This window comes from Ursus maritimus, unplaced genomic scaffold, assembly GCF_017311325.1.
Source record: "Ursus maritimus isolate PB19 unplaced genomic scaffold, ASM1731132v1 scaffold_13, whole genome shotgun sequence".
NCBI classification, from domain to species: domain Eukaryota; kingdom Metazoa; phylum Chordata; class Mammalia; order Carnivora; family Ursidae; genus Ursus; species Ursus maritimus.
Window position 1 is genome coordinate 9090348 of NW_024423675.1, and position 25437 is coordinate 9115784.

A 25437-nucleotide genomic window follows, 5' to 3' on the forward strand; every position below is an offset into this window, starting at 1 on the left:
TTCTGCCTTCATTAATACGAAAATGGATAAAATGCTAGGCGATTCCACCTATGGTCAACCCCCCTTTTGTGTTCCTAATCCCTTTATCTTTTTGCATACTCTACTCCTTCTATACTCTTCTGCACAGTTTTTCTCTCTCAACGGGTTTATCCTTATCAGTATGTAAACATGCAGTAATATCTTCCATCTTTAAAATACTCCATTGTTTTCCTATCCCACATCAAACTACTACCTCATTATTCTTTCATAACAAAATTCCAACTGTTTGATACATGAGTAGTCTCTCCTCCTGTCTTATTCCCTTTTCAAAGCCATGTCAATTGGGCTTTTATCCCCTGTACTCCACTGAAATCACCCTTATCAAAGTCACTGATAACTTCCATCTTGCTAAAACCAAAAATCAACTCTTTGTTGTTACCTTAACTAGACATCTCATCAGCATTTGACAAGGTGTTCGATTATCTTCATTTAAATACTTTCTTCTGTTGGTTTCCATGACACCACATTTGTGTGTTTTCTCTCCTTAACTCATTGAGCATTTTCAAGGCTTTTTTGAAGGATTCTCCTCATCTTATCTGCATTCTACTGTTTTATTTCCCATTCATATTTAATTCCCTGCATCTCATTTTTGACACCTCTTCTCTTCTTCCTCACACCGTAGGCTTTAAATAGTCCTTTATAATCTGACAACTCTCCGAATTCTCTAGCTTCAAACATTACCCCGAACATCGCATTCATGTGACCCAGACCAATTCAACGTTTCCACTTGACTACAGATTAGGCTCTCGTGCATTCACGTCTGCATCCAAACTCTTGAATTTCTTCAGACCTGCTCTTGCCTCAGCTTTCCTCATCTCAGTAAAAGGAACCACAATTATCCACTTGCTCATTCTTGGCTCTTCTCTTTTCCTCATGCCGGATATACAATCTCTCAACAAGTCCGCTGACACTGCCTTCGAGACATTTGTCAGAATCTGACCACATCTCACTGTGGATCATCACTACAGATTACATCCTTTTCCACTTAGACTGCAGCAATAGTTACTCAGCAAGTCTCCCTGCTTCTACTCTCATCTTCCTAGTCAGTTATAGTGACCTTTATAAATGTTGAATCATACCATGTTATGCTCCTGGCTTAAAACCATCAGATGGTTTCCTATCACCAGCTTAACCACCTCCTCCCAGTTTGAATAGGGCTTTCCTGGATTTAACATGATAGTCTTATGTCCCAGAAACTCCTTTAGTTTCGGGCAAACTGAAATAGTAGGTCACCCTGCCTACCATATATAAAATAAAATAAAATAAAATAAAATAAAATAAAATAAAATAAAATAAAATAAAATAAAATAAAATACAATACAATAAAATACAATAAAATACAATAAAATACAATAAAATACAATGAAATAAAAATCTCTACCATCTGCCAGGTCAAAGGTATGACTTCATACCTGCCATTCTTTTGGCCACGACCTTCTATCACTCTTTGCCTTGCTCACTGTACTCTAGCCACAGTGGCTTTCAGGCTAATCCTTATGCATATCAAGCCTGTTTCTGTCGTAAGTGTTGAAAAACTGAATGAATCTAATAAAAAGTAGGAAAGCAAAAGACAATTATTATGGCGATATGTTTTAAGAAAATAATACACATATATTTCTTTGTGGGAAATGAGAATTACTTCTACTTATTTTATACAGAGACATCCAACTGCTTTGCTAATTTATATTAGAAATCTGGTCCCAGTAGCACATGAGTTTTCAGCTCCTGCTCTAAGCCATGCTAAGAAGCTCAGGACGTGAAGACTGTTGTTAGCAGATTAATTTCAGGAAGATAAGAGGCCAAAGCTGTGCCTGGCATTCAGCTACTGAGCAGTTAATGGAAGCTGTTAATTGACCAAGAGAGGATAGTTAGAAAGAGACCTAGATCATCTGTCAGAAAACATGGATCCTGGTCTTGGCTTTGCCACAGGGTAATTATATGACGTTCAGTGAGTCACTTATTCTCAGGCATTAGGTTTTTGGATTTTCGTTTTTGTTTTTCCTTGGTCAGTTGGTTGGTTGTTGTGCTTTAATCTGAGACGAGCAAGTTAGGTAATAAAGACGTCTCTTAGATTCCAGCTCCACAGTTTTTAAATGACTGATTCTCTTTTGCTTTTTCCCTTGAGCTATGCATTCGTATCTTCCAGATACAACAGTAATAAGTGTACAATCTGTGTGAACCTGATCTATTATGGATGCCACAAATCAGAGAAAAAGAACGCTGGCTACACACTGCCTCTCTCACCAAACCTAGGCAGTGTTTTTTGCATGATTTTTAAAGAGATTATGCAGTGAGATGCAGACTGGTTAAAATTATTCATGTCATCAAGCTTTCAGCACTTCCTTAGGGCTCTGTTTCCTTGACACTGTTGAGCAATTTTTTGGACGGTAGGATAAAGTTTCCTTTGCTCAATTTCCTCCTATTTCTTTTCATTATTCCCTTTTCGATCAGATAGCATTCTCTTTCCCATCTTGGTGCTTGCAGTTTTTAAAGATTTTGTAGTAATATGCCATGCCCTAGTAGCTTTCTAAACTAATTTCAAACCCCTGGGGCTTCGTGGAAATTCTGTTGCTTACATTTTCCCAGAGAGGTAGAATGTAAATCAGGTTATTAATATTTCAAATCTAGCTTCATGATACCATATTTAAAATTCTATTTTTGTTTTAAATAGAATAAACTCCCTCACATATTCCATTTCTAAATGGCAAAAATACCAAGGAAACTGAAAAGTTATATCTCCTGCTGTGTCATTTTCACTGCAGAATGGAAAGAAAGTGTCACCTAGCTAGTTCATAGCTTGGTGCTTCAGAAAACGTACCCCAGCTTACATTTTTCTTTTTGTTTTTATTTCACATTATTCATCCTCTCCTAATTTCCCCTTAACTATAAACTTTGCTTATTGTTGTTCTCCCTGAAATATAATTTCCCTTGCTATTTAATGTTCATACATTCCTCTCTCCCCTCTAGGTATTTAGCTCTCCATTTTCTTGGTTATGTCATTACATTTTATTCATTTTATAACTCTACCCATTCATTTGTATGAGACTCACTTTTTCCTCTCCTTCCTGTGAAGGATAATTGTCTGTCATCAGCAAGCTTCATGAATTTGTCTTGCCTGTTTTGTTTTTCAGGAAGACACCTAATAATTCTCAGTATGACTGTAGCATCTTTCATTTTATAACTCACTGTATTCTTAAAATTATACAATTGGTATTTATATAGTAGCCTTTAGAAATAACTAAATGGTGGTATGCATTTTACAAATATTTAGAAATGGGGATTATAAATAATGCTATGTAGCAATTAAAAGTAAATTACTCTTTCCTTGGAATGGTTAATCTGGTTAGGGCATGGCCCACCTACAAGTATCTCACCTTTTGGGCTTTGTTGTTGTTGGGTGGCAGGGATCTTCAAATAGGCTCATGTTTCACTCAGCCCCCTTTAGTGCTGGAGGTGGTTCTGAGTGTATCTGCAACATAATAGAACTTAATAAATGTTAGTTTCCCATTTTTCTGAGTAGGTATTGAGATGCATTCTGTTTCCTAGAACTAATTCTTTTTAGTAGAATTATAAAAAGTATGTGCATATAATAGGTCATAAGATAAATTTCTCATCCTATGCCACTGTGTGTGATTATCAGTGCTGCTCATTCTGTCTGTGTGTCGTGCAATGAGGGAAAAAACATGTACACAAATGATCAAAATCCACTGGGAGAGTTGTTTCTAAAGGTAAGAGTGGAGTGCAGTGAGATTACTAGTGACGAAATCATAAATTCTACCTTGAAAATTCAGTATTTACAAAAGAAGCTAAGATTTGAGCATTGTAGTTTACATGACAGAGGAAGAACAGTATCAGCAAAATCAGTTCTGAGCAAATGTAGCAAAAAACCTGAGTAAAGTCAAGGAAGCAAGTTAGTAGCAAGAAAATGAAATCTCTGAAGTTAGTGCAAGTGAACAATAGTGTTTTAATTACGTATATGCTGTCGAGACCAAGGAAAATCTATATAGCTAGGACACAAAAAGTGTAGCAATGAGAGAAGTTCAGGATCTCTATCATTTATAACTGAACTATTTTCGCATATTTTTATTTTCTATTCTACTGCTAATTAATGCAAGCTCTCATCCCCCTCATTCCAAATTCCCTTTTGAATAATCTAATTAACTCCATTTGAGAAAAGTGACCCTCTCTTTAATTCTTTCACCTTTGAAGGTCCAGAAAATGATGCTAGATTATGTTCTTTAGAGAGGATTTGAGTGAGAGCATTTTCATAGGCTTGGGGACACATATGTAGAGCACGCTGATATGCTCCTTGGAAGGAGAACAGTGGCTGATGAGATTGAAAATTTAGATATGGGTGAAAATAGGAAAGACTATTATTCCAGTCACCACTGATACGTAGCAAGGCACTGTAAACTTAATGGTATAAAACAACAACAATTTTTTACACTCACATACTCTATGAGTTACAAATTCGGTTAGAGCACTTTAGGAACAATTTGGGTTTTTTTCACATGGCGTCTGGGGTCTCAGCTGAGCAGTGACTGAGGATGACTCAATGGTTGAGGGCTATAATCATCTGAAGTGTGCGCTCACATGACTTGTGCTTGGTGCTCGCTGTGGCCTGGGACCTTAGCTTGAACTGCAAGTCACGTGTACACGTGGCTTCTCTGTGTGGCCTCTGCATGTGGCTGTTTGAACTTCCTTAATCGCTATTTTGATGGAAAAAGACTTAAAGAAAAATGAAAACTTGGGGGAAAATGTTTACAACATTCAACATACAGGAAAGGGAAAGAGTTATGCATAATTTTCGAAAGTTTCTAAACTTTAGTTTAAAAATAGTGAGAAAGTAAAGAATTCCAAATAGAAACTAAAGTGCATTAAGAATAAAAACTTACAAAAACCTAGTAGGTGCATGAAAAAGTATACAACGTCCCTGCCATGTAAAGAAATGCAAGTAAAATAAAAAATAAGATAGCTTTATCTTCACCTATCAGATTGGCAAAGATGAAAAATTGGAAGAGAACTCCAGTCAACAAGAATGTGAGGGAAAGGAAACTCGGATTACTTTTAGTGAGGACAAACTTACATGAATTTTCTGGAAATTGCATTAGAATTTTAACTGCATAATCTTCAGCACAGCATTTTAAATCTAGAAATTTATTCTTAGGAAATTCTCAAGCAAGTGCAAACATGCATATAAAAGGTCGTTCAAAATCGTGTGATTTATACTACTGAAAAATCACAAACAACCTACCCTTCTAAAAGTTTAAGAAATTGGTTTGGTGGAAGAGAGAATTGTTATATATGCACAGCCTTTAAAACTGAGCCAGGTGGCTCAGTTGGTTAAACATCTGCCTTGGCTCACGTCATGATCTCGGGGTCCTAGGATCGAGATCCATGTCCAGCTCCCTACTCAACAGGGAGTGTGCTTCCTCCTCTTCATCTGCCCCCTCATCCCTACTAGTGCTCTCTCTCTCTCTCATATAAAAAATCTTTTAAAAAATAAAATAAATAATTGTGTAGATATAGGGGTGTCTGGATGGCTCAGTTGGTTAAGCGTCCAACTCTTTGTTTAGGCTCAGGTCATGATCTTAGGGTTGTGAGATCAAACCCAGTATGGGGATCCGTGCTCAGTGGGGAATCTGCTTGAGAGTCTTTCTGTCCCTTCCCCTCCTTCTCTCTCTCTTTAAAATAAAATTTAAAAAATCTTTTAAAAAATAAAATAATTCTGTAGATTTATGTTAATTGACATAAGATGTCCAAAATATTATAATGATCAAGACAGAAAACTAGCTTACAAAACATCATGAACTAATTTTTGTTACATTATTTACTTAAAAATGTGTATGTATGGGGCGCCTGGGTGGCACAGCGGTTAAGCGCCTGCCTTCAGCTCAGGCCGTGATCCCGGTGTTCAGGGATCGAGCCCCACATCAGGCTCCTCTGCTGTGAGCCTGCTTCTTCCTCTCCCACTCCCCCTGCTTGTGTTCCCTCTCTCGCTGGCTGTCTCTATCTCTGTCAAATAAATAATAAAATAAAATCTTTTAAAAAAAAATGTGTATGTATGTTTAAATTAATTTTTAAAAAGGCAGGAAAAAAAAGACCTAACCAAGCAATGCGTATTTGAGAAAATGACTTAGTCACTTATTGAACAAAGATTGAGTGCGTGTTTTGTTGCAGGTATTTTTCTGAGTACTGGAAATAATTGTGATGCAGATAGCAGACAGAACCACAACTTGAAAAGCAGAGTGTGGGTGTATCCAGGCAGGTTCTTGCCCTCTCCAAATCCATAAGAATGTTGAGCATTACTAGACATATTTTAAGCTCTTTTTAAAAATTACTTACTATTTATTTGTTTTTATTTTGATTTCAGTATAATTAACATACAGTGTTATGTTAGTTTTAGGTGTACAATATAGTGATTCAACAATTGCATCCATCACCCGGTGCTCATCACTACAAGTGTACTCCTTAATCCCCTTCACCTAATTCACTCATCCCCCCATGCACCTCCCCTCTGGGAACCACCAGTTCTTTCTCTATATATAAGAATCTTTTTTTGGTTGGTCCCTTTTTTCTTTGTTCATGTGTTTTGTATCTTAAACTCCATGTGTGAGTGAGATTATATGGTATATGCCTTTCTCTGACTTATATCACTTAGATAATCCCCTTTGGATCCATTCATGTTGTTGCAAATGGCAAGATTTCATTATTTTTTATAGCTGAGTAATATTTCATTATATATAGATATATTTATATTGATATAGATATATATCCCCCACCCTTCTTTATTCATCCATTCATCCATGAACACTTGGGTTGCTTCCATAATTTGACTATTATAAATAATGCTGCAATAAACATAGGGATGCATATATCTTTTCAAATTAGTGTTTTCATATTCTTTGGGTAAACATCCAGTAGTGGAATGACTGGGTTGTATAGTAATTCTATTTTTAATTTTTTGAGGAAACTCCATACTGTTTTCCACAGTGGCTGGACCAGTTTGCATTCTCACCAACAGGGCACAAGGATTCCTTTTTCTTCATATCCTTACTAGTGCTTATTGTTTCTTGTGTTTTTGAATTTAGTCATTCTGACAGGTGTGAGGTAACATCTCATTGTGATTTTGGTTTGGTTTGGTTTGGTTTTTAAGTAGGCTTCCTGCCCAGTGTGGAGCCCAGTATGGAGCTGGAACTCATTACCCTGAGATCAAGACCTGAGCTGAGATCAAGAGTTGGACATTTTACTGACTGAACCACCCAGACACCCCCTCATTGTGGTTTTGATTTGCATATCCCTGATGATGAATGATGTTGAGCATCTTTTCACATGCCTAGTGGCCTCTGTATGTCTTCTTTGAGAAATGTCTGTTTGTATCTTCTGCCCATGTGTAAATTGGGTTATTTAGGTTTTGGTGTTGAGTTGTGTAAATTCTTTATACATTTTGGATACAAACCCTTTATTGGATATGCCATTTACAAATATCTTCCGTTCAGTAGATTTTCTTTTTGTTTTGTTGATTGTTTCCTTTGCTGTGCAGAAACTTTTAACTTTGATGCAGTGCCAATAGTTGATTTTTGCTTTTGTTTCCCTTGCCTCAGGAGACATATCTAGAAAAATGTTGCTATGGCCCCTGTCAGGGACACTACTGCCTGTGTTCTCCTCTAGAATGGTTATGGTTTCAGGTCTCATAGGCCATTAATTTATCTTCAGTTTATTTTTGTGTATAGTGTAAGAAAGTGGTTTAATCCTTTGCATGTAGCTATGCAGTTTTCCCAGCACCATTTGTTGAGATTTTTTTTCCCGTTGCATAGTCTGGGCTTCTTTGTCAAAGATTAATTGGCCATATAATTTTGGATTTACGTCTGTTTTGATTACATACTGTTTTGATTACTACATACTTGTAATCTAGTACCATAGCTATTACCATACTGTTTTGATTACTACAGATTTGTGGTATATTTTGAAATCGGGATTATGATACCTCCAGCTTTGTTCTTTCTCAAGATTGCTTTGGCTCTTCAGGGTTTTTGTGGTTCCATACAAACTTTAGGATTTTTTGTTCTAGTTCTGTGAAAAGCACTGTTGGTATTTTGATAGGGATTGAATTAAATCTGTAGATTGGTTGGGTAGTATGGATATTTTAACAATATTTGTTCTCCCAATCCATAAGCATTGAATGTCTTTCCATTTGTTTGTGTCATCTTTAAATCCTTTCATCGATATTTTATAGTTTTCAGAGTATGGGTCTTTCACCTCCTTGGTTAAGTTTATTCCTAGGTATGTTATTATTGTTGGTGCAATTGTAAATGGAACTATTTTCTTAATTTCTCTTTCTGCTACTTCATTATTAGTGTATAGAAATGCAATCTATTTCTGTACATTGACTTTGTATCCTGCAACCTTACTAAGTTCATTCATCAGTTCTAGTAGCTTTTTGGTGGAGTCTTTGGGGTTTTCTATATAGTGTATTATGTCATCTGTAAATAGTGAAAGTTTTACTTCTTCCTTATCAATTTGGATGCCTTTTATTTCTCTTTGTTGTCCGATTGTCGTGGCTAGGACTTCCAATACTATGTTGAATAAAAGTGGTGAGTAGACATCCTTGTCTTGTTCCTGATCTTAGGGGAAAAGTTCTCAGTTTTTCATCATTAAGTATGAGTTTAGATACGGGTTTTTTATAGATGGTCTTTATTATGTTAAGGTACATTCCCCCTAAATCTACTTGGTTGAGGGTTTTTATTATGAATGGCTGTTGTACTTTGTCAAATGCTTTTTTTGCATCTGTTGAAGTGATTATATGGTTTTTATCCTTTCTCCTGTTGATATGGTGTATCATACTGATTGATTTGTGACTATTGAACCACCATTGCATCTCAGGAATAAATCCCACTTGATCACAGTGAATGATTTTTTAATTTGTATTGTTGGATTCAGTTTGCTAATATTTTGTTGAGGATTTATGCATCTACATTCATCAGAGATACACTCCATTCTCTTTTTTTGTCATGTATTTATCTGGTTTGAGTATAATGCTGGCCATATAGAATGAATTTGGAAGCTTTCCTCCCTCTTCTATTTTTTGGAATAGTTTGAGGAGAATAGGCATTAACTCTTCTTTAAATGTTTGGTACAATTCACCTGTGGAGCCATCTGGTCCCGGACTTTTGTTTGTTGGGAGTTTTTGATTCCTAATTCAATTTCAAATTTTCTATTTCTTCCTGATTCCGTTTTAGGAGGTTTTATATTCTAGGAATTTATCATTTCTCCTAGGTTGTCCAATTTGTTGGCATCTAGTTTTTCATAATATTCTCCTATAATTCTTTGTATTTCTGTGGCATCAATTATTATTTCTCCTCTTTCATTTCTGATTTTGTTTATTTGAGCTCTCTCTCTTCTTTCTTTGATGAATCTGGCTAGAGGCTTATCAATTTTGTAGATCTTTTCAAGGAACCAGTTCCTGGTTTCATTGTTCTGTTCTACTGGTTTTTTAAAAATTCTGCTTCTGTATCATTTATTTCTGCTCCAATCTTTATTATTTCCTTTCTTCTGCTGTTTGGGGGTTTTGTTTGTTCTTCTCTTTCTAGCTCCTTTCGTTGTAAGGTTAGGTTGTTTATTTTAAATTTTTTTTTTCACTTCTTGAGGTAGGCCTGTATTGCTATAAACTTCCCTCTTAGAACCACGTTTGCTACATCCCAAAGATTTTGAACCATTGTGTTTTCATTTTCATTTGTCTCCATGTGGTTTTTTTAATTTTCTCTTTGATTTCTTGGTTGACCCATTCATTGCTTAGTAGAATGTTATTTAACTTCCGTGTATTTGTGCATTACTACTCCAGCTTTCTTTTCACTTCCATTTGCATGATGACTGCTTTTCCATCCCTTCACTTTCAATGTGCATGTGTCTTTAAGTCTGAAATGAGTCTCTCGTAGGCAGCATATAGATGGGTCATAATTTTTATCCATTCTGTCACCCTGTCTTTTGACTGGAGCATTTAGTCCATTGACATTCGAAGTAGTTATTCATAGGTGTGTACTTACTGTTTTATGGTTGTGTTTATAGTTCTTCTCTGTTCCTTTCTTCTCTTGCTCTCTTCTCTCATGGTTTGCTGGTTTTCTTTAGTGATATACTTGGATTCTTTTCTCTTTATTTTTTGCATATCTATTATCATTTTTGATTTGTGGTTACCATCAGGTTTATATATAATGTCTTATTCATATAGCAGTCTTTATAAAGGTGATGGTCATTTAAGATTGAACCTATTTTAAAAGCACTAAATTATTACTCCTCTCTCCCTCCATGTTTTAGGTGTGTGGTGCCATACTTTACATGCTTTTATTTTGTGAATCCCATGTCTGATTTTTATAGTTATACTTAATTTTAGTGCTTTTGTACTTCCTACCTTTCTCACTCCTACTTATGTTCTTTCCTTTCCACTCAAAGAGTCCCCCAGCTCACTTCTGGGGCCATAGTTGGACTGGTGTGTGTGATTATCTTCCTCTTTCCCCAGGGCAGGAGTCATTTTGGAGTGGTGCTTGCTCTTGTTGGAGCTGCTTGCACAATGCCGGGCTTGTAATGCCACTTTGGATGGATTCTTGTCAAGGGTGTGTTGAAGGGGGTTGATCCACAGAGAACATGGGGGTGGGCATCTTTTCGAACCTAGGGAGAGAGGGCTTGTGCTGAGCTGGTTCTAGGAGATGTCCATGTATCTAGGCTTGGGGAAGGGAGGGGAGTATAGTGCCCATCTGCTCTTTTGTTTTTGGCAAATTCTCCCAAAGTTCCCTGCCCCTATAACTCATGCGCTGAGATTAGTAAATATATCTTTCCATATATCCCCGGCATTTTTCAAACTGCTTCTTCTCGCTATATCTCAGCAGGACTATTGTTTGCTGTCCCTTTAAGGGTAGGACTCAGTTTTTTATCACCCTCTGGCTCTCTTAGAGCCAACCCCTCTGATTTTTAAGATTCTAGGTGTTAAGCCCCACTGATTGTAAGAACTCATAACATTAAGCTCCTCTGGTTCTCAAAGCCAAATATTATACAGATTTGTCTTCCCAGTGTGGGCCCCTCATGCCTAGGGTACCTAGTATGTGGTCCGCTCCCCTCCGCTCTCCACTCCTATAACATCTCTCCTTCTCACAGACAGTCGCACATGTTAGTTTATTTTCCAATTGCACCCTTCCTACCCACGTCAATGTTGTCACATTTAGCCTGTGGAGAGTCTGTCCTGCCAGTCTTCAGGTCATTTCCTGGGTGTTTACACTTATGTGGATGTTATCTGGCCGTATCCATGAGTCAAGGTGAGCTTAGATTCTTCTTACTCTGCCATCTTTCACAGAAGTCTAAGGCCATGTTTTTAGCTCTTTGATGGGGATTCAGAGAATGGGCAGAGGAAGAAATGAGGAGTGCTTGAGGAATGGCAGAGAAGTCCATTTACATATCGAATTAGGAGCAGAATGTGTTGATCACAGGACAAATAGTTCCTGGAATTTAAAGAAGAAGATATTTAAAGAATATTAAAAAAGCTGGGGTCTATGTTGGCAGAGGATGGAAGAAGGAATTTATGTAGGAATGTTGGTGACTTTGTGAGCTTTTCAAGCTGCTTAATAAATGCAAGTAAAGATTTGTATTTTTTCCAAATTACTTCAGGTTCTCATGCCTGGTTTATGAGCAATAGAATATACAGGAACCAGGGATTGAGCTGTGGACCCTAATCAGGGAGTCAGAAGACTCCTCGCTGAGATTATGGCATCTAAACTCCAATTTAAAGACAAGTATCCAGCAGTAGGCAGAGATCTCAGGGAAAGGGATCAGCATTTTAAAAGCCCCCCAAAAAAGTCTGTAAGGTATCTTAAATTAGGCAAAATAAATGTAGTCTGCTAAAGCATTCAGAGATGTATCAACAAGTTCTAATTGAAGGAAAATACGGTTTGGGAAGTGGTAGGACAGCAGGACATGATATATACCTTACAGACATGGATTTAGCATATAGATTAGATTCGAGGCTATATACCTAGGCCTAGAAAAGGATCTGGAACTTGGCTTTTTTTAAGGAAAAAAAAAAGATATTGTGTTCATAAATTGGAACACTCAAGATTGTTCAGATATCAATTCTTCCCAACTTGATCTAAACACAATCTCAATCAAAATCCCAGCAAGATATTTTGTAGATATAGACAAACTCATTCTAAAGTTCATAGAGAGAGGCAAAGACTTCGAATAGCTAACACAATGTGGAAGAAGCAGAAAAAATTGTAGAACTCACAATTTTCTATTTTAAGATTGACTATAAAACTACCGTAATCAAGACATTATCATATTACTTAAAGAATAGACACATAGATCAATGGAATAAAATAGAGTAACAAAAAATAAACCTAGAAAACCAGTAAATTGATTTTCAACAAATGTGCAAGGGCAATTCAATGAAGAAAGCATAGTCTTTTCAACAAATAATTCTGGAACATTTGGACATCCATGTGCAAAATGGTGAACATAGCACAGACCTTTCACCTTTCACAGAAGTTAATTCAAAATAGATCATAGATCTAAGTGTAAAATTCAAAATTATAAAACTTCATGGAGACAATGAGAGAAATCTATTTTATCTTGTGTTTGGTGATGAGTTTTTAGATACATTAGAAGCATGATCCATGAAAAAAAAAAAAGATAAATTGGACTCTAATAAAATTAAAAACTTCTGGGCATCAAAACACATAAACAACAGTGAAAAAGGCAACCCATGGTTAAAATGGTTAATTTTATGCTATGTGTATTTTACCACAATAAAAAATAATTTTAAAAATTAAAAACTTCTGTGAAAGACATTGTTACAAGGATAAAAAGACAAGCCACAGACTCAGAGAAAATATTTGCAAAACATGTATCTGATAAAGACTTGTATCCAAAATATACAAAGGATTCTTAAAACTCAACAGTAAGAAAATCAATAACCTAATTTTTAAAAGAGCAAAGGAAATGAATAGGCACCTCAGCAAAGAAGATACACAGATGGCAAACAAGCACAGGAGAAGATTCTCAATGGCATGTCATTAAGGTAACGCAAATCAAAACAAACAGATGCCACTCCATACTTTTAGAAAGGCTAAAATCCGAAATTCTTGCAATAGCAATTACTGGCAAGGATGTGGAGCAAGAGGAACTGTAATTCATTGCTGATGGGAATGAAAACTGTATAGCCACTTCGGAAGACGGTTTGGAGGGTTCTTACAAAACTGACCAGAATCTTATCACATCATCCCACAATTCCTCTCTTAGGCTGTTTACCCAACTGACTTGAAAACTAAGCCTACATGGGAACTACAAAAACTCCAAACTGATTTGGAGACAGACACCCTGCCTTGGCCATTGGTAGAAGGAACTACCCTTCACAAAACAGAGCCAACACTCTACCTTGCATAAAAATAAGACCCAAATTCACAAGATCTATGAGGTGCAGAAACCTTGAATAAGAAATTAGTATATAGTCCCAAACTGGTGGACGCAATAGGCTTCTGATAACAGTGAAACTGTAATACGGGCACTTGAAAAATCCAAGAAATGCCCAGATCTTCTAGAGGAAAAACTCCCAATAGAGACAAACTCAGGAAAAGCCATAAATGGATAATTCATACTTCATACTAAGGAAATAGAGATCAAACAGATCAGAAAGAGATTTTAAAATATGTTTAAAATATTCAGAGATCAAGGAAGCAAGAGAACCCATGAAGAATAAAGATTTTATGAGGGAAACACACACACACAGAGATGTATTTGAAAGGAATCAAATGGAGATTCTGGAAATAAAAATAGTCAATGAAATTTTTAAAATATTAATAGCTACATTAAACAGCAGGCCTACTAAGAGACCAAACCAAACCGGTGGAGAACCGAGAATGTCTGCTGCGTTAATCCACCAAAGAAGATGACTGCTTGAATCAGACAATGGCAGTGAGAGTAGAAATAAGTGGAGAAATTTAAGAAGGACTTTGGAAGGAGAATCAACAAGATTTGGTAATGAACATCCAGCCTCCCAATACATCCCTTCCTGACTTAGAAGAGAGGCATCCTGGCTGTGGTTTGAGCTGATGTGGAAGCTTCCTCATCATGCCTGGTCTATAGTAAGTGATGAGGTTGTGGAATATAGGTGAGGTTCCATGCGGTGGAGTCCGGAACCGACGACCAAGAAAGAATTCTTGAGACGTCTTTGGTACAAAATGGTGGTTTATTAAAGCACGGGGACAGGACCCGTGGGCAGAAAGAGCTGCTGCACCTGGGTTGTGAGGAATGGCCCGTTATATACCCTCAAGTTGGGAGGGGGTTAGGGATAGCATAAGTCTCTAAGGAATTTTGGAAGCAAGGTTTCCAGGACCTTGAGGGGGCTAGCTGTTGTTGGGAAAAGGTCATTTATTACTGTCTAATAAAACCTGAGTCATGAGACCCTTCAGATAGTATATCGGTGGGCCATATGCTTGGGGGATGATTGCCAACATGTATCTTGAGGGGGGGGGATTAGAGATAAAGGAAGTTTCCAAAAGAATTTTTATACGTTAAAGTAGACTTACAGGATCTTGGTGGCGGGGAGGGGGTCTAAGGAGACTCAAGTCTTGCAAGATTGTGGTATCTATAGGTTAACTGTTTCTTTGTCCTGTAGGGCAGCCAGGAGTGCCTGAGGAATGTTGCATGCATCCCATGGTGGGGGGGCGGGTTGCGGGGTGTCATCTTCTGCTTTGTCTTCAGCTTGCCTTCCGTTCCCTCATCAGTAAGCACTTATTGATGCTGCTCGTTGTGTTATTGTTGTTGTTGTTGTCATTTTATTATTATTACCGTTAAAGTTAATCGGCTGAGGTTGAAAGGTAAAGAAGGAGGCAGTGAGCCTCCTACGAGGCAACATAGAGGCTGTCTTTTGTTGTTTTCTATTGTCCAAATATTTTACAGGACAGTTTGGCACTACAGAGCTGCTCTGCTCCAGTCACATTGCAACACAAACAAACAAACAAATAGACTGACTGAACTATGAAATAAACCAGATACCACAGAAAACATACATCACTGTATGTAATCATGTCATGATTAAGGAAGCAACCCAAGCCAGCACTGGAGAGACAGGATTATTCAATCCGTGAGGCTGGTGTGGCAGCGGTGAAGAGCAACAACCGACTATCGTCACCTCACGTGCCCACACAATTTAAAATATTCAAAAAGCACGTGGGAAAAAATTGTCACAAAATTAAAGGGATGCGATTTTAAAGATTTCTTTTAAAAATATGCAGACGTGACTTTTGTGGAAAAATGTCTCCTCAAAGTAAGAAATGACTTTTATGGGAATGTGCAATGCTCAACAACGTACAGTAAAAGCAGCACACTCTTGCACTGCTGGAGGAATAATAATATGTATGCCTGTAAAACATTGTCAGCAAGTTTTAAGAGGCCTAAGAACATTTACCCTTTTTAGCGTAATAGTTCAACTCCAAAGAATTTACTCGAAGGAAATTGCAGAAATGAAGAAATACATGCATTGCAGTGTTGTTTATAAGAGCAAAAATACTGGACACAATCTAAGTAGTCAATCAAAAGTGGTGGCTGTAATACATGGTCTGGTTATTTTAGACAATTACGTGGCCATAAAAATCTATTAATAAGCAATTTTTTATAATTACTATGTTGATTATTCTCCACTTGCTACCCACTCTGCCAGAGCCATTCTTCCTTGATCTTCCATTCTTTTCCTTGATCTGTCTTCTGAGTAGCTGACTACTACTAACTGCCTCATATAGATTCCTTGCCACTTCAGTTTCCTACTGAGCTCTAGAAAAACATGTCTTTCCTCTGTCCTTGAAGCCCTATAGCTTCCTACCGTTGCTAGCCTCTGATGCCCACTATCCCTTGTTCTTAATCCTAACCACATTTCTGTATAGTCTTTGCATGAAAGTCTCTTCATTAAAACCTTCTTAATAAATTCCATATCCAGACTGAGATGCACGTGAACCCTTATGTCCTAAAACTGCATAGTCTGTATGACCTAATGTGAAAATACATAGAAACACTTGTAAAGAAATACATGAACACGTGGAAAGAAGCTTCTTCTGAACAGTATGAATCTGATTCATTTGTTTCGTTTACTTCTTAAAATTTTTGCAATAAATAAATTATATGCAATTTGTTATTTCGTGTAATTATTATTAAATTTGCCAGTAATGCTTTTATGGTAGAGTAACAACTTTAAAAATTAGATGAACATATTTTAAATGTACCTCTTCTTTTTAAAAGTGACTTTAAGCTGGCTTTTTTTGACCGTCAATAGATTTCCAATAGTTCACTGTTCTTTTATAGAAAGATTCCAAGTCCTGTTGTCCACATCAAAATAAATACTTTGCCAGAAATTTTTCTTATTTTTCACTTTTGACTGAGGCCTCTTTATTCTAGAAAGGGGAAGATGTGATATCTAATTTTGGCTCTGCTTCTTTGGGGACAGGAACTTTGGTTCCTGCCACTGAAGACATTTTCATCACATCTAACTGGACAAGTTTCCCCGTACTCTTCACTTTCTTGGTGTTTAGAGACTCAGATAATGTACTTCTGCCATCTTTGTGGCTGTTGTTGCTGTTGTTACTCACTTTCTTCTTAGGACAATGGAGGAATTTTTCTGACCGGAAGCATAGGAAGAATAACTAGACATCCTCCACCATCCTGCTTTCTCCTGAAGACAAGTCCCCTGGAGACCATTACTCTTCTATGCTCTTTCTGGATGGAAGTGGCACAGAAGGAAGCTCTGGTAGGTGTGATGAAAGGAGATCTACCCCAAGTCCTGGGCTTTCTGTGAATGGATGAATTCACCCAAATCCTGGGATCCAGGTGGTAAGCCCATTTGACTAATGGACCTAAAGCCACAGTCTGCATCCTGGCCAATAGCAGAGACAAAGGGGGTATTTTACCTGACATATTTATGCATTTGTTCTATTTCACAAATTATTTAGTAATTATGTGGGGAAGAGAGATGTTATTTGTTGGTGGCCTCCTCAGAAACTGCAAGATATAGTTCTTTTACAATCATAAGTGTGTGTGTGTGTGTGTGTGTGTGTGTGTGTGTGTGTGTGTATATATAAAACTTTTACTTAGTAGTCAAGCTTTCTGGTTGGTTTGAGTGTTGCTACATGTTGTCATAATGTGGATGCCAAAGGGCCTAACACCATTCTTAAGCAGTCCATCATAACTTCTTAAAGAATGCAAAAAGGACAGTGACGATCATTTGGGGGGCTGGTAACTCCCAAACCTCAAGAGTATGAATGCAGTTACTGATGTTTATGTAGCTGTTCCCTTTCCTCTTATCTTTTTACCCCTGGAGTCCCAAAAATGTTGGCAAAATAAGTATTCTATATTCTTCTTCTTAAAACCTTACTTTCTGACATGACTCAGTGATACACCACTTAGGAGTGAGATAATCAGGTTACCCTAATATAATAGGAATTTCTTCTTAATATCAAGATAGTAAATTAGAGGCACTATTGCTTTTTTAGCTCTCCATATCTTAAGCATTAGTCATTCAAATAAAGTTGAAATCTTTTATTAGTAATTATATTAATTCCACTTGAATAGATCTTCATTTCATGAGTCACTGTGCACTCTTATTTTCTTCTTAAATAAAATAATTTTAATGAAATAATTCTGTGTCGATTTAGATTTTATTGTTGTTATTAATACTGCATTTTAATGTTACATTCATTATGTGGTCTGTTAATAAAAATCTACTAAGGGCAGGTCATTAATCCATTTCATGCAGAGTTCATGAAAAACTGATATACTCGCTTGACAATTTGGCAGCAAGAGATCATTTAGCATAGGACGTACTTCACACCATATGATGAAGCATGATCATTCAGCTTGTGTGGAATGGATGAAAGATTGATCATTAATCCCACAAAAGTGTATTGAGTATTTACCATGTGTCAAGTACTGTGCTAGTTACTGGACCCTAAAAGAAAAATTATACAAATGATATACATTAACTGAGTGATCACACAAATAATTATATAATGATAAATTATGAAAAATACAATAAATAAAAATGTATAATATGACCAGGGTTGTCAGGAAAATGTAGGAAAATTTGATAGATGGCTTAATCATCCTTTTGCCCTACAGTTAATACGTTTTCAACCTCTAAAATTTACTTCTTGACTCTAAGTTGAATCACCATAGGAACTTACAATTTTTTAAAAGGTTTATTTATTTATTTTTTTAGAGACAGTGAGTGCATGGGCATGCGCAAGCAGGAGAAGGGGCAGAGGGAGAGACACTCAAGCAAAGTCTGTGCTGAGCACAGAACCTGAGGTGGGGCTTGATCCCATGACCCTGAGATTGTGACCTGAGCTGAAATCAAGAGTCGGAGGTTTAACCAACCGAGCCACCCAGAACTTGCAATGTTCATAATCAACCCTTTCCTTAAAATTCATCCAAAGACGATTACATGAGAAAAACATTTTCTTTCAATGTTATAGGCATTACGATCTGGATATCAGGACACCAGTTCTGCATATATGACCCTTCCAAACTCCAAAAGGAAACAGGAAAGTAACTTTGCCTCTGTGGGGCCAAGATGGTCATCTTGCAAAATGAAGTGTTGCCCAGGTCATCTCAAGGACTACACCAATCTAAATTCTCTGATCTCTAACTTAAGAGAAACATTCTCTATGACTACAGAATAAGTCTGTGCCTATCACATAGAGATTACTTGTCATATAGAAACTACAAGAATGTTGATATTAAGTGAAAATACAGAAGTGGATCTCTTTAGTCCTTCATTAATATATGACTGTGTAGAACTACGACCTGAGATGAAAACAGCAATTGCTTCCTGTTGTGAATATAGCAGTTGAGTTTCCTGATATATAGTTTCCCAAACGTACATCTGTTCTTTAAAGTAAGTTGGGGTGACACATACTAAATAATGAATAGAAGTTAAATTAAATTGATTTATATATAAATAGTAGCCACCAAGACTTTCTTCTTCCTCCAGAATAATGTAATACTGGCTACACATACTTGTAGAAATATTCCATTTCCTATAAAATGCAAAGAACATCTGTAATTACCTATTTGGTGTTTTTCTTCTCCATTAGACATGGTATCTTATTCACTGCTGCATTAGTTTTTACTGCATTAACAAACAACCAAACTTAGAGTCTGAGAACAACAAATCTATTTCTTCTTCATGATTTTGAGTTGACTACAGCTTGACCCACTGGACTCAGCTGGGCTTGGCTAAGTGTAACTTCAGGTTGCTTGAGTATGTCTGCTCCACATGTTTCTCATTCTGGAACCAAGACTGAAGAAACACTGACTTTATGCAGTATGGTTTTATAGCAAATGATAATAGTGCAAGAGGAAACAAACCCATGGTAGTTCTTAAGCCTTATTTAAGAATCTTCACATTGTGTCTTCTGCCTGCATTTCATTGGTCAAAGCAATCACATGGACAAGTGCAAAATTGATGGAATGGGGAAGTATCTCTGCCCACATGATGGGGAAAGGAGGATAAATGAGTGAACAATAATAAAGTCCATGACAGCTGCCCTATACTCACCACATAGCACAGTCCACGGCACATAGTGGATGTTTAATTTTTTTGAGAAATTCATAAAATTTGATAATATGTCATTCATCTTCCCAAAATAGTTCATATTCTCTTGTCTATCTTTGTAATACAAATGCACCTTTCGCTTCATGTGATAATAGTACTTTATTTAACACTTTAATTTTCCCCAGATTGAGCATGGCCCAAGGAACAGTTTGTCATCATATCCCTAGCTCCAAGCTCAGTGGTCTTCATATAGTAAATATTCAAGAAGTATTTTTTAGATGAACAAAAAAATAAAGGGAGGAATGAGTCCATAAGCCAAAAGTTATATGTTTTTGTTTGGTTTTGTTTATGCTTGGTTTTGAAGAGATTTGTTGTTGTTGTTGATTTACAAATAATAAAGCTAAATTTGCCGTCTAGTAAGTGGTGAATCCTAAGGTGTTCTAGCATTACCTTCTATATAAATCAAGAAAGTAAACACTCGGGGCGCCTGGGTGGCTCAGTCATTAAGCGTCTGCCTTCAGCTCAGGGTGTGATCCCAAGGTCCTGGGATCAAGCCCCACATTAGGCTCCATGCTCTGTTGGGAGCCTGCTTCTTGCTCTCCCACTCCCCCTGCTTATGTTCCCTCTCTCGCTGGCTGTCTCTCTCTCTGTCAAATAAATAAAATCTTGAAAGAAAGAAAGAAAGAAAGAAAGAAAGAAAGAAAGAAAGAAAGAAAGAAAGAAAATACTCTCTTTTGTGAACTCTACTTAAATGTTATGGTATACTACTTGAAATTACTTTTGAAAGCCAAATATACCCTACTGAGATTATATGGGCACCATGAAATTCATCTTTTAGACCAGTGAATTTCAACCCTCATACTTTATGGATGATTATCATTATCTTAAATTTATTATTCACTATCTCATGGAGGTATCTTGTTTTGATGTATTTGCCACTGCTTTTCAGTAAAAAAAAATTATTTTCAAGTATCTATTATATCCAAACCTCTGATATACAAGATATATACGAAGCAGTTTCTTTTGTTCAGGGTTTGCTATCTGTTTGAGTAGATATGCTATTTTTCAAAATAGCTGCAGTAATATCTGTGAGTACCAAATGAGTAAAACATAAACCCATAGGAATTTAGATAAAGGAGATAAGGCCCTATGAGGATGATTAGGAAAACCTCACGAAAGAAAAAGAATGTAATCGAACCTAAGAAAATGAGTGGGATTTGCATAAGTGAATTAGAGAGGGAGGGTATTTCAGGGAGAACGAATATAATAAATAAGAAAGCAAAAGGTATAATCCAGCAACATCAAGAAAGTCAGAGTTAAAGCTGTGCAGGAAAATAATTAGAGATAAGGCTGGAAAAATAAGTAGAGAATAGATTGTGAATGAAGACATAAAATGATGAACTAAGGATTACCAATTTCATTTTGTAAGCATTGTAGAGCCGTTGACATTTTTCACAAGGGAATGTATCACAGTGAATGTATATTTTTAGGACCATTAATTTGGCAATAATATAGACAATGGATTTGGGGAGCAGTAGCACAGAGACAATTTAGGAGAATGTTTCCATCATCGAGGTATGAGGTAATCACACCTAAATGGAGGTAGACAGCTATAGTGTAAGAAAGGACTAATTAGTAAGTACAGAGTCAGATGTACTGGGAATAAAACAAAAAAGTAGTATAGCATAGTTTCATTCATGGCCCTAGAATTCAGATCAGAGAACACGGGGACCAAAGTACTGAAAGAATATCAATTTGGGCTAAGACCTCAACCTAAAAATGGAAAAAAGGGCAAGGGTGAGGACTGGTTACTCCTGAGATAGGCATGATTCCTAAAATATGAACAAATATAAGAGACTTGGTTCAGGATATAAGCATTATTCACCGGAGTTCAAATTGAATAGGGCATCTAGATTGTGGGTTTTAGAAAAGAGAAGCTATATGCCCATTTAAAGAAAAAACAGCTAACATTGGATAGAATTTATTAAGTGAATAAACTGAACTAATGTTGGCTCTTCTGGCCCAGCCTAAAAGAAATTTTTCTCATTGGGAAGTATGAAGAATTCAAAATGGTGTTTGTAGAAGCAATGGGATGGTGATGTTTGCTGTTGTCGTGCAGTGCAGGCTGAACAGAGACGTGCACCTGAGCAACAGGCCTACAAGCAGAAGGGACAAGATGATGGTGATTCGCTTCAGGGAGGTGAGACTTACATGGTCCCTATTGAAAATTTGTGAATTCTTATCAAGTGAAGAATATTTTGCATGGTCTTTGAGAACCAGCCACTTACTCTTCATCAAAGAAAGGTGTGTTCCATATCCTAAATCTTATTCAGATTATGCAATTTTGAATTTTCTCATTCTTACTCTAGCAATTTTTTTCTGTAGTAACATTTCTAAGATGAAGTAGCAAACATACCAAAGAGCTGGCATACACAGAGAAGCAGAGAGAGAAGTGCTATGGTTGTACGGGGTAGGGGGTTGGAAAGAAGAAGAAGAGGAGGGGGAGGTGGAAGAAGAGGAAGAGGAAGAAGGATGAGGAGGAAGAAGAGGAAGAAGGTGAAGGAGAAAAAGAGAGAGGGGAAAATTTTTGCATTAGGTTAAACTGAAATCACTAATCAAGATATAATTAAAGCACAATTTGCAAATGCAAAGACACTATATCTAAGATATAGTTCCTTCTCAAAATGATATTTTTAAAATATTTTCATTGCTTATGGATTATGATATCACCATGTAGAATATTATCACGTGATGGATTTTTTCATCTATGAATATATTCATTTGTTGTATGAGTCATAGCTTCAACATACAGAAGCCTGACTTGTGTGTCACTGAGGGGAGATTTTAGATGCAGCACTATGCCTTTGTTCCTTGAAAACTTGTCAGCAGATACTGAAAATAATCATGTATGTTCTACTTGCCTCTAGGTACCAGGATACCAAAAATAAGATTTCTTCTTGATGGTTAACTGAAATTTTTCAGTGAGAAGATCTAATGACACAAGAGTTAGTGGCAAGCTAAACCATTTATTATTAATTGATCACAAAACTACCAAAAAAGCAAAATGTAACAACAGCAGTAGGTTTCAAATATGTGGGCATCTACCAGGTGCCTAATGCAAATGAAAGCAATGCAGTCTATCTGTGGTCACCGTCAACACATCTCTCTCTCTCTGAATTGAAATTTTCACTCGCTTCTCATTCTCCACACCTGCCCAATCTCCAAAACATTGTTTACTTATAATCTTTTTTACCATTCAGACTTTTTCTGTCAAGTTTCTTAATTCTATAAATCTCTTCCACTTTGACCTCTCTTTTGGTTTTGTTTTTCCAAACATGAGTAAGAGAGGTCATGCGTAAGAAAGAAATTTAGGAAATGCACCAATTTCAAGATCAAATTGTCACTTTCTTGCCTCTCCACCCCAACCTTAAACCTCACCAGCAGCATTATTGCTTCACAAATAGGAGTCAACAGCAAAAACATACTGAGTATGATTTCAAATCAATGGAGAAAAATCTAATAAACTCTGCCCAATTGAAACTGTCATCTCCTAAAATAGTCATCTGAGTCAGAATCTCCTTTGGAATTTATTAAAAATACAGATTCTTCAGGATCTACTCCCACAGAAATTCTGATTCACTAGATGTGGTGAAAGGCCAGAAATGTACATTTTAACATGCTTCCCAGATGAACCAGATGTATGGCTCTACACATTGCAACTATTATTCTAGAAATTGGAAGAATCAATACTTCCTGGTCCTAATTTGACTAACAGAGTAATTGATAGTGATGGAGATATAGGGAATAAAGGTCCAGGGTAATCATAAAACTCACAGTACCTGAGAGGACAACACAAGACCAAAATTAAACCTCGTCCTTAGATATTAGGACTTCAGATTTCTGAAAAATAAGAGAAAAATAGATAGGATCATGGGAACTAAAAAAAAAAAACATATTTCTCTCAGGTTGCTGCCATGTACACTAAAATATGATAGGTCCTACTCATTCCCATTTTCAGCCCATAACTGCATACTTTTCCAGTTCTTTCACTATTTTTACCATTTACTACTTTACAATCTCTTTCAAACCCAATTCCTTGGTCACCCATACCTCCATGTCTATAAGCCTCTACTAGTTTCACTGTCTTACCTAAATTCCAGGCCCAGAGTCCTTCATCTCACCAAGCTATAGTCAACACCTTCAAGTGCATGTCACCATTGCCCACACTACATGTTCTATTAAATCCCTAAGCTAAGAGGAACCCAATCCTGGCATCTGCTTCCCTGTCTCCACTGATCACCACCGAACAAAAAAAAATGCATACTGTTGCTATTACAATATAGGACTTTTCCTCTCAGTTGTTCTTTCAACCCCGCAACAATCTTTTTGTATATTTCTAGTCAGTTCTGACTCTATTTCCTCACAGTAGCTACACTAAATCTTCACCAATTTGCTTGATGACTCTATTAATTTTCTCAACACAAAAAATGAAGTCCATCACATATAAGCTACTTTAAATTTCCATTGCACTATATGTAAATGCCCACATCTGCATCTCTACCAGAGACTTATATCTGTATCCACAGCTGTGTTCATCCTCTCCCTATTGCCTCTTATCCCAGAAAAAATAAGTGCTTCTAAACAAGGCTGTGTCATTAATTTTACCTTTTTTTAAATCTGTATCCACCTCTCTTTCTTCATTGTCCCTTCCTCATCATATTTTCATGACTCTCCCACATTTTAAAAATGCTCACCAAATTTGCATTCTCCCCTAAAACAACCCTTCTTCATTCCCTTACTTTTGTTGGAAACTCATAAAATGAGGATATAAGCTATTTTTTACATCTCCCATTCATTCTTTAGCTCTCTATATTCCACCTGATTACTCCCATTACTACTCTCATCTTTGTACTCAAGTTGATTTGCTAACATCAGCCATGACCTCCTCATTTACAAATCCAGGGAATCCTTCTCATTAGCTATTCTACTTAACTCTGGCATTGACATGCTCTGCTCTTGTGCTCTCTTCCTTTGGGCTCTATGACAGCAGTCTCCCTGGTTTTCCTTTCATTTGGCTGCTCCTTTCCTAAGTGGTGGGCATGGGCTTTAGAATTAGACTATCTCCACCACTTACCAACTATGTGACCTCTCTGACCCTAGCTCCCTCCTCACATATAAGGGAGATGCTAATAATATAAACTTCATAGGGTGGTTGTGAGAATTAAGTGACAAGATATGTTATAAATGCTTCACAACACAATGTCTGATGAATAGTAATGTGGTGCAGTAACTGGTAGACAGTGCTGTTAATTCATATGTTGTATAGTTGTTATTACTATTATTATCGTAACTATTCCTTACGTCAAAATTTTTCCAAATAAATTCTTTTTTGTGTTTGTTAAAATATACATTTCTGGGCCTCACCCCAAACTTAACAAATTGGAATCTTTGGAATAGATCTCAGTAATATGTATTTTAAGAATTTCTTTGGGTGACTTTTCTGCTCATTGAAGTTGGAGATCCACTGTCGTATCTCCTTCCTTTAGTGGGGACCTTGGTATCAGACAGACCTGAGATCAAGTTTAAGGATAAAGACTTGAGTAAATTACGTCTTTCTTACCTTTAGTTTTCATGTCTATAAATGTAGCTTCGTACCATTGACTACAAAGGCTTGTTGAGAAGAGAAAATTTGATTTTGTATATAAATGGTCTAGCACACTATTTTTAATATAGACCACTCAACAAATATTTATAATACACCCCATTTTCATCTTCAAAGGTGAAAATAGTATGACTGTGACACAGAAAGCAAATCC